The sequence below is a fragment of the Miniopterus natalensis genome, chromosome 2, assembly GCF_054644295.1.
Source record: "Miniopterus natalensis isolate mMinNat1 chromosome 2, mMinNat1.hap1, whole genome shotgun sequence".
NCBI classification, from domain to species: Eukaryota; Metazoa; Chordata; class Mammalia; order Chiroptera; family Miniopteridae; genus Miniopterus; species Miniopterus natalensis.
Window position 1 is genome coordinate 84809014 of NC_142082.1, and position 11403 is coordinate 84820416.

The window sequence follows — 11403 nt, forward strand, 5'->3', positions numbered from 1 at the left end:
AGAATCACCTTTGCTCGCTTACATTTTAAATTTTGCTCTAATTTTTAAAAAGGTCTGCTTTTTCACACATTTTTAAAGCTCTGGGCTGGTCTATTGATGGGAAGTTCACAAGAAAATTTTTTCTTTTATACTGATTTCCTAAAAAATGAGTGAGACTCTTTTTATATATACATATGTGTTAATCATATGATTTACTGTCTAATTCAAAGTTCATGAAGCCCAGAGAGTGACTCGTTTGTTTTGTTTTGTTTTTTCTTTTCTTTTCTTTTTTTTTTTCTTTTCTTTTCTTATTTCAGCTAAGTCTTTATAATTAATTAGCTATCTGATAGATCTGGCAGTAGTGTGCTCACATTTCTGCCTGGAGATTATTTCATATTAGTACATAATAAATTCAAAGTTATTTTTAATTGTCTTAAATTCAGAATTATAGAAAGTTGCAAGAATAGTATAGAGAAGGTCTTTATAATCTTTACCAAGATCATCAATTTTTCACATTTTGTTACATTTGCTTTGTCATCCTGTCTCTCAAATGTTTTTATCATTTTTAAATCATTTGAGAATAAAGGTTGCATGTATCATGTCCCTTTACCCCTTAATACTTCTGTGTGTGTTTCCTAAGAATAAAGTTAATGGCTAACATAACCAGTATACTGTTAAAAAATTCAGAAAATGTAATATTGATATATTTTATCTATTATAGAATACTCCAATTTAACAGTTGTCCCCAAAAGTACTTTTTTTTTTTTTTTTTTTTAGCATTTTTTAAAATAAGATCCAGTCCAGAATGAAAAGTTACATTTAGCTGGTTATATCTTTTTATTTTTCTTTATTCTGAAATAATTCATTAGTTCTTGTTTACCATTAATGATGTTGATCCTTTGACAAATTAGGCTAGATACAGAGTGTCCCTTGATTTGGTTTGTATAATAGTTAATGATTTTCGCTGGAAAGTGACTTTGGTGACATTGTGTTCATCTTGGATATTGTATCCAGAAACAGAATATCTGTTTGTTCCTTATTGGTGTTGTTAATTTTGATCACTTGATTAGGGATTGTCCATTGTTCCGCTGTACAGCTATTAATTTTCCTTTTGTGATTAATAAGTAACTAGCAGGGAGATATTTGAGACTATACTTTCTTCTTCTATTTATCATCCATTGATAATTCCTTCCCTTGATCATTTTAAACTATGATGTTTGCAAAATAGTAATATATTTAAAATTCTATTATTCCTTTAATATTTATTAGTGAGCATTATACTATAAGAAGTTTTTCTTTCTCTCCCTTTTATTAATTCATTCACCATCAGTACCATCTCATGGGTTATTTTATTCAAGATTGTAATTCTTAGATTTGTCCAGTGGAAGCCCTTTCAGTCTTTCTTTTATATATATACTCATGTATATATACACATATATACACACACATGTATATGTATATGTATATGTATATGTATATGTATATGTATATGTATATATGTATATGTAATCTCCCATTTTAATTGTTAATTATACAGGCTTTCCATCACCACAATAAAGAGTAGAATAGTTCCCTTAGCCAGATACAGTTTTGTGATTATTGAATCTAATTCCTTCCCACTTCCCTTAACTCCTGGCAATTATTGATGTGCTGACCATCATCACTACAGTTTTGTCTTTTTCTAGAAGCTCATATAAATTAAATCATTTACTAGGTAGTCTTGGAATTAATCCAACTTAATATGTATTAAAAAGAATACACTGATGGATTTGTTAATGTTTTGTTTAGAATTTTCACATGTATATTCCTGAATGAGATTATATTTAAATTTTCTTTCTCATAATGGCCTTGTCAAATTTGGGGATCAAGGCTACTGTAGTCTCATAAAATTATTTGGTAAGTATTCACTTTTTATAATTTCCTTAAAGAATATTGGAATAATCCAGTTTTTGAAAGGTGAATGAAACACACCTGCATGAACCTGGTGTCTTCCTTGTGAGACTTTAAATTGATTTAACTTATTCAATTAAATTTATTATGAAATTTATTATAAAATTCTTAAAACTCTATTTCTTTCTGGATCGAGTTAATAAATTATTTGATACTAAGCTTACTAGATAGTCAGACAACTTACTATAGCTTTAAAATTTAATGACACAAATTTATTCATAATATTAACTTTGAATTTTGTAATTTCTGCTTTGCATGTAATTATGTTCTCTTTTTAAAAACTTCTAATATAACATACAAATTTTTTTGTAAATGTTTGTCAGAGATTTATAATTTTTACTGGGTGTGTGTTTTAAGAACCAGATATTGAATATGTTAACACTCTCTATTGTTTGTCTATTTTCCAGTGGAGAAAATAAAGATTCCTTGAAGAATTTCTTTTCTGGCTCATTTTTTCACAATAATAGAGTTATCTTCATGGCTACTGACTTAATGCATATATCTCGCCTTCATCTCTGCCACGCTGAGTGGTCCCAGGACTTTGTTTGACCCCAAGTCATCTTCAAACTCTCCTTTTGCCCCCCCCTCCAGATGACAGATTCTAGGTTAGACAATTACCTTACTGGGGGTCAAGTGGGGGGAAAAGAGGACATCTGTAATACTTTCAACAATAAAGATTTTTTAAAAATAAAATAAAATTATTCTTCACTAATTTGCTTTCAGCTCATCCTGCCCCCCCCCTTGGTGTTTTACATACTGTCTTGTAAGCTAATCCATGAATATTAAAATGTGCTTATTATAATTTGTAAGAGAAGGGCTTTTAAAAATACCTAGCCTGCATGCAACTAAGAGCTAAAGTTCATTGAACTCAAACCAAATTTAAACTAAAAAAAAAAAAAACAGAAAAGAATAAATGATTTTATATAGCAATGCTGCCCAATAGAAACACAACATGAGCCATGTACTGTACATGCTTTTAAATTTTCTGGCGGTCATATTAAAAAAAAAAAAAGGAAAAATAAATTTTTAAAAGGTGAAGTTAATTTTTAAAAATTTATTAAAGTATAGTTGGCATACAATATTGTATTGGTTTCAGGTGTACAACATAGGGGTTCAACATTTATATACCTTACACACTCAACACACTGTCTAGTAACCATCTGTCACTGGGCACAGTTATTATGATATTATTGACTATATTCCCTGTACTGTACACTACATATCTATGGCTTATTTATTTTATAACTGGAATTTTGTACCTTTTATTTCCCTTCATTTTTTTGATCCATCTCCAAACCCTCTACCACTCTGGCAACCATCAATTTGTTCTCTGCATTTATGAGTGTATTTCTGTTTTGTTTGTTCATTTATTTTGTTCTTTAGATTCCACATATAAGTGAAATCATACAGGAATTGTCTTTCTGTTTGACTTATTTCACTTAGCATAGTACCTTCTAAGTCTATCCATGTTGTTGCAAATGGCACAATCTCATTGTATTTTATTGCTGAGTTACATATCATTGTAGAAATGTATACTCCATCATCTTTCTCCATTCATCTATCGATAGACACCTAAGTTGCTTCCATATTTGGCTATTGTAAACAATGTTGCAATAAATATAGGGGAGCATATATCTTTTCAAATTTTTGTTTTGTTTTGCTTTGTTTTGTTTTGGATGAATACCCAGAAGTGAAATTGCTAGGTCATATTGTAGTTCTATTTTTAACTTTTTGAGGAATTTCCATACTATTTTCCACAGTGACTACACCAGTTTATAAACAGTGCACAAGGGTTCCCTTTTCTCCACAGCCTTACCAGCACTTGTAGTATGTTGATTCATTGATAATAGCCATTCTGACAGGTGTGAGGAGGTATCTCAGTGTGGTTTTGTTTTTCATTTTCTTGATGATTAGTGATGCTGACCATTTTTCATAAGTCTACTGGCCATCTGTATGTCTTTGCAGAAATGTCTATTCATGTCCTCTACTAATTTTTTAATCAGATTTTATTATGTTGACATGTATGAGTTTTTGATGTATTTTTTTTATATTAACTCCTTATTGTGTATATCATTTGTGAATATCTTTTCCATTCAGTAAGGTTGTTTTTTTTTTTCATTTTATTGATGATTTTTCTTTATTGTGCATAAGATTTTTAGTTTGATGTAGTCCTATTTGTTTCTTTTTGCCTTTGTTTTCCTTGTTTGAGGGGACATATCCAAAAAGATATTGCTAAGGCTGATGCCAAAGTGTATACTGCCTGTTTTCTTATAGGAGTTTTAACATTTTAGGTCTTACATTTAAGACTTTAATTCATTTTGAGTTTATTTTTTTTATGGTATAAAAGAGTGGTCTAATTTTTTTCTTCCTTTTTTTTTTTTATTTTTGCATGTATATGTTCAGCACTTATTGAAGAGCCTTCCATTTCTCCAGTGCATATTCTTGCTTCTCCTGTCATAGATTAACTGACCATGTAAGTGAAAATCTACTTCTGGGCTCTCTATTTTGTTCCATTAATCTATGTGTATCTTTTTATACCAGTACCATAAAGTTTTAATTACTGTAATCTTGTAGTATAGTTTGAAATCAGGGATTATGATACCTTCAACTATGTACTTCTCTCTCAAGAGCACTTTGGCTATTTGGTGTCTTTTTTGGTTCCATATAAGTTTTTAATATTATTTGTTCCAGTGCTCGCTTCAGCAGCACATATACTAAAAATGGAATGACACAGAAAAGATTAGCATGAAGCCTGTGCAAGGATGACAAGCAAATTTGTGAAGTGTTCCATATTTTTAATATTAAAGGAAAAGAGAGACTATTAAGGCTGCAAGAGAGAAACAAGCAGTGACCTACAAGGAAATGCCTATAAGGCTGATAGCAGATTTCTCAACAGAAACACTTCAGGCCAGAAGGGAGTGGCATGAAGTTCTCAAAGTAAAACAAAAACCTGAAACCAAGACTGCTTTATCTAGTAAGGCTATCATTTAAAATTGAAGGTTAAATAAAGAGCTTCCCAGACAAAAAAGGTTAAAGAAGTTCAGTACCATCAAACAAGCATTGCAAGAAATGTTAAAAGGACTGCTCTAAGAAAAAGAAGAAATAGTGAGGGAAAGGTACATTGCCATAAAGGGTAAAAATGGCATTAAATAAGTATATCTCAATAGTAACCTTAAATGTAAGTGGGATAAATGCTCCAATAAAAAGACAGAGTAGCTGAATGGATAAGAGAACAGAACCCAAATATATGCTGACTACAAGAGACTTACATGAGAGCAAAAGATTTACACAGCCTGAAAGTAAAGGGATGGAAAAAATATTTCATGAAAATGGAAACAAAATAAAAGCTGGAGTACCTATATTTATTTCTGACAACAAAGACTTCAAAATAAAGACCATAACAAGAGACAAAAATGGTCACTACATAATACTAAAGGAATCAATCCAACAGGAGAAATAACCCTTATAAATATATATGGACCCAATATAAGAGCACCTAAATATATAAATATTTTCTTGGTGGACTTTCAGGGGGAGAAAGACAGTAAAACAATCATAGTGGGTGACTTTAACATCCCACTATCATCACTGAACAGATCATAAAGACAAAAAATCAATAAGGAAACAGGGAATTTAAATGACATACTAGCTCTAATGGATTTAATTGACATTTACAGAATATTTCATCCTAAAGCAGCAGACTACACATTCTTCTTAAGTGCACATGGGACATTTTCAAAAATCGAACACATATTAGGACACAAGGCAAGTCTCTACAAGTTCAAGAAGATTGAAATCATAACAAGCATCTTCTCAGATCACAATGCCATGAAACTGGAAATCAACCACTATAAAAAAGCTCAAAAATATTCAAACACATGGAGGCTAAATAGCATGTTATTAAACAATGAATGGGTTACCAGTGAGATCAAGGAAGAAATCAAACACTTCTTGGGAAAAATTAAAAATGAACAGATAACAACCCAAAATCTATGGGACACAGTGAAAGCAGTCCTGAGGAGAAAGTTCATAGCAGTATAGGCATACTTCAAAAAATAAGAAAAAGCTCTATTAAACCATCTAACACAACAACTAGAAGAACAAGAATAAGAACAGCAAGAAAAACCCCAAGGAAGTAGAAGGAAGGAAATAATAAAGATCAGAGCAGAAATTAATGACATAAAGATTAAAAAAATTTTTTTAAATCAATGAAACCAAGAGCTAGTTCTTTGAAAATATAAATAAAATGGATGAACCTTTAGCCAGACTCACCAAGAAGCACAGAGAGAGGACACAAATAAATCAAAGCAGAAATGAAAGAGGTGATATAACAAATGACCCAACAGAAACACAAAGGATCATAAAGAAAATACTATGAACAACTATATGCCAACAAACTGGACAACCTGTGTGAAATGGAGAAATTCCTAGAAGCATACAATCTTCCAAAGCTGAATCAGGAAGAGGCAGAAAACCTGAATAGACCTATAACAACTAATGAAATTGAAGCAGTAATAAAAAAACTCCCAGCAAACAGAAGCCCTGGACCAGATAGACTTACAGGTGAGTTTTACCAAACATTCAAAGAAGAATTAAAACCTATTCTCCTCAAACTATTCCAGAAAATTCAAGAGGAGGGAAAACTCCAAACCTTTTTTTTTTTTTTTTAAATATATCTTTATTGATTTCAGAGAGAGGAAGGGAGAGGGAGAGAGAGAGATAGAAACATCAATGATGAGAGAACCATTGATTGGCTGCAGCCCTCAACCCAGGCATGTGCCCTGACCAGGAATCGAACCCTGATAGCCTAGATCCTAGGTCGACGCTCAACCGCTGAGCCATGCTTGGCTGGGCCCAAACTCTTTTTATGAGGCCAACATCATCCTAATCCCAAAGACACTACAAAAAAAGAAAATTACAAGCCAATATCTCTGATGAACATAGATGTTAAAATCCTCAACAAAATACTAGCAAACCAGATCCAGCAATACATTAAAAAGATCATACACCATGAGCAAGTGGGATATATTTCAGGGATGCAAGGCTGGTATACTATCTGGAAATCAATAAATGTGATTCATCACATAAACAAAATGGAGAACAAAAATCATATGATCATATCATTAAATGCAGAAAAAGCGTTTGACAAAATCCACTACCCATTTTTGATAAAAACTCTCAGCAAAGTGGGAATAGAGGAAATATACCTCAACGTAATAAAGACCATATAAGACAAATCTACAGCCAACATCATACTCTATGGGCAAAAATTAAAACCATTTCCCTGAAAAACAAGAACAAGACAAGGATGTCCACTTTCACCATTACTATTCAACATAGTGCTGGAAGTCCTTAAGATAGCCATCATCCAGGAAGAAAACATAAAAGGCATCCAAATTAGAAAGGAGGAAGTAAATCTGTCATTATTTGCAGGTGACAAGGTATTGTACATAGAAAGCCTAAAAGTCTCCACCAAAGTACTATGAGTTTTGATAAATGAATTCAGCAAAGTAACTGGATACAAAATTAACATCTGGAAATCAATGACATTTTCATACACCAACAATGAACTTTCAGAAAGAGAAACTAAAAGAACAATACCATTTACCATTGCAACTAAAAAAATAAGATACCTAGGAATAAACTTAACCAAGGATGTATAAAGACCTGTACTCAGAAAACTACAGGACACTGAAAAAAGAAATAGAGGAAGATTTAAACAAGTGGAAGAATACACCATATTCATGGATTGGAAGAATTAATATTAAAATGTCCATACTACCCAAAGCAGTTTATAGATTCAATGCAATTCCAATGAAAATACCAATAGCATATTTCACAGAGCTAGAATAAATATTCCAAAAATTTATATGGAACCAAAAAAGACCCCAAATAGCTGCAGCAATCTTGAAAAAGAAGAACAGAGATGGAGGGATCACTTTACTGGATATCAAACTGTACTAGAAAGTCATTGTAATCCAAAGAGCTTGGTATTGGTGCAATAATAGACATATAGATCAATGGAACAGAACAGAAACCCCAGAAATAGACCCATGCCATTATGGTCAGTTAATATTTGACAAAGGAGGCAAGAGCATACAATGGAGTAAAGACAGTCTCTTCAATAGCTTAGCTCTGGGAAAATTGGACAGGTACACACACAAAAATGAAACTAGATCACCAACTTACTCCATACACAAGAATAAATTCAAAATGGGTAAAAGACTTAACTGTAAGTCATGAAACCATAAAAATTCTGGAAGGAAACAGGCTGTAAAGTCACAGACATCTCACATATTAGAATTTTCACTGATACATCTCCTAGTGCAAGAGAAACAAAAGAAAAAATAAACAATTGGGGCTACATCAAACTAAAAAGCTTCTGCACAGCAAAAGAAATCAGCCTCAAAATACAAAGGAAACCCAACGTGTGGGAGAACATATTTGCCAAGGATATATCTGATGTGGGGCTAAATTTTAAAGTGTACAAAGAACTCATAGAACTCAACAAAAGGAAGATAATCCAATGACAAATGGGCAAAGGACCTAAATAGACAAGTCCCCAAAGAAGACATACATATGAGAAAATCTCAATGTCACTAATCATCAGAGAAATGCAAATTAAAACCACAATGAGGTATCACTTCACACCTGTCAGAATGGCTACCATCAACAAATCAGCAAATGACAGGTGCTGGCGATGATGTGCAGGAAGGGGAACCCTAGTACACTGCTGGTGGGAACGCAGACTGGTGAAGCTACTATGGAAGACAGTTTGGAGGTCCCTCAAAAAATCAAAAATTGGAGCTGGCTTTTGACCCAGTGATCACACTTCTAGGAATATATCCTGAGAATTCTGAAACATTAATCAGAAAGAATATATGCAACCCTATGTTCATAGCAGCACAATCTATAATAGCTAAGATCTGGAAACAGCTCAAGTGCCCATCAGTAGGTGAGTGGATAAAAAACTGTGTTACATTTACACCATGGAATACTATGCAGCTATAAAAAAGAAGGATCTTGTAACAGTTGGAACAGTGTTGAAAGACTTGGAGAAAATTATGCTAAGAGAAATAAGCCAGGCAGAGTAAAACAATCATCACATAACCTCACTTATATGTGGAATCTAAAGAACTTAATAAACTGATGAACAGAATAGATTAAATGACATGGAAGCATAGATCAGACTGACGAATGTCAGAGGGATGGAGGAGTGTGGGTGGGTGGAGGGGGAGAGATAAATCCAAAAATTTATATGCATATATGCACAACCCAAGTACATGGACGATGGTGGGGAGAGGGACTGGGGAGAGGGATGGGATGGGATGGGGTGGAGTGGGTCATTGGGGAGAAAAAGGGACATCTGTGACATTTTGAACAATAAAAAAGAAAATATTTGTTCTAGTTTGGGGAAAAACGTCATTGGTATGTTGATAGTGATTGCATTGAATCTGTATATTTCTTTGGGTAATATGAAAATTTTAATGATATTAATCATGTCAGTCCATGTGTATGGTACATCCTTCCATTTATTTATATCCTTTTTAATTTATCTCTTCAACGTTTTATAGTTTTCAGAATAAATAGCTTTCACCTACTTTGTTAAATGTATTCTTAGGTATTTTATTTTTTGATGCATTTGTAAATGGGATTGTTTTCTTAATTTTTATTTTTGATCATTTGTTTTTAGTCTATAGAAACATAATAAATTTTTGTATATTTTTTTTGTATCCTGCAACTTCACTGAATTCATTCATTAGTTCTAATCGTTTTTTGGTGTTTTCTTTAGGATTTTCTCTATATAGTATTATGTCTTGCAAATAGTGACAGTTTTACTTCTTTCTTTCCAGTTCGTATGCCTTTTTTTCCCTTGTCTGATTTGTGTGCTAGGACTTCCAATATCATGTTGAATAAATTACTGAGAGTGGGCATCCTGGTTTTGTTAAGATATGTTATATTTGAATAAATATATTTAAAATATTACTATTTCAACATAATATAAAAATTATTAATTAAATAGCTTACATGTTTTTCTACTGTTGTAACCCACCCCGCCATTTTTTAAACATTGTTTCTGTAAATGATGACCTGTTTAATATGTAACTGCAGATAAGAAGCCTGTTTGCTTAAGAATTCAAAGAACTAACTTCAAAAGAAGCAGACTCCAACCTCCAGACATTGGGGCTTCAGATTGTTGACCTTGAACCAGTTATCTGAACAGACTGTGCTGACTTGCACTAGTCCCCTAAACAGAGGACTCTCAACACCCTCCTTTTGATTCCTTTGTTATGTTGTTTTTTGTGTGTGTGTTTTTTCTTTTCTCCTTCCTCCTTCTAAAAAACTCCTGCCTATGTCCAATTGTTAAAATGGTCTTTGATATGTTAATCTGCCATCTTCCCTGGCAGCAGGCTCTTGACTAAACCTACTTTTCTTTCATCAACCTTTTGCCTCCTGATTATTGGCTTTCAAGTGGCAGGCAGTCAAACTTAGGTTGAGTACCACTGTCTTCAAAATGTATATATTTTTATACTTACGGTACGGTTCAATGTGCACTAGCCACATTTCAAGTGCTCAATGTCACATGAAGCTAGTGGTTATTGTATTGGATTGTGCAGTATACAGCATTTTTACCATGATTTTATTATATTTATCTAGCTTTTCTATATATATGTTTAATCTCTCAAATTTTTTCCTAATATTATCTTTGTCTTTGCCTTTAGAAAATGATTTTTATTTTCTCTATATGTAAAGAAAGATCAAATTTTCAGGAGCTTTTGTGTTTTAACAATTTTAATTCATAAAGGACCTTGATATTGTTGAAATATTTCTTATTGTACTAGCAACTATGCCTTGTTAAAACCTAAAGCATACTGTAAACAAGGAATGAAGCTGTTTTACTTTTGGAGTTTAAATTTTTGGAATAAAAACAAACATTCATCTGATGTGCTTAGACTCTGTAGCCATTATGTTAAAATATGAAAACAAAATACTTCAGAATATTTGTGAGTGTTGTATTTTAGGATCTAAAAGATAATTTCATTTTTACAAGCTAATAAATTTAAGGGACACCTTCATAATTATTATCACACTAAATATATTTAATCATTTATTTCACTGTAAGTTTAAAAGCAAATGACCTAACACTTATACTACCTATCATGCTCTATTTAGGCACAGGGAACAGAAGTAGAAATAACTCATTACTGCCATTATGGAGCATCTCACAGTAGACAGTGATTCCAGGTATTGCACTCCAAGTATTGTAATAAGTATAATTAGTGTTAGTATTTATCCATCCATTTAATTACTCTCAGGTAGACTATAGGCAGGAAATAGGTGATATACAATTTTGCTTAAGTAGATTGAGAAATTGGAGGAAAATTTCTTAGAGAGGCTGTACTTGATCCACGTCTTTAACGATGTTCAAATTCATGAATGTACACTTTCTGTCAGTGACTCCAGAATAAGTTT

The 11403-nt window shown here is 32.4% G+C and overlaps 1 non-coding gene across 1 annotated transcript; it reads left to right on the forward strand.

The window, feature by feature from the left end:
- The first annotated feature begins 4619 nt into the window (after positions 1-4619).
- Positions 4620-4726, forward strand: LOC148093730 (U6 spliceosomal RNA). The gene has a single exon (XR_015714185.1). It is a non-coding gene; the product is annotated as a U6 spliceosomal RNA (small nuclear RNA).
- Positions 4727-11403: the final 6677 nt, after the last annotated feature.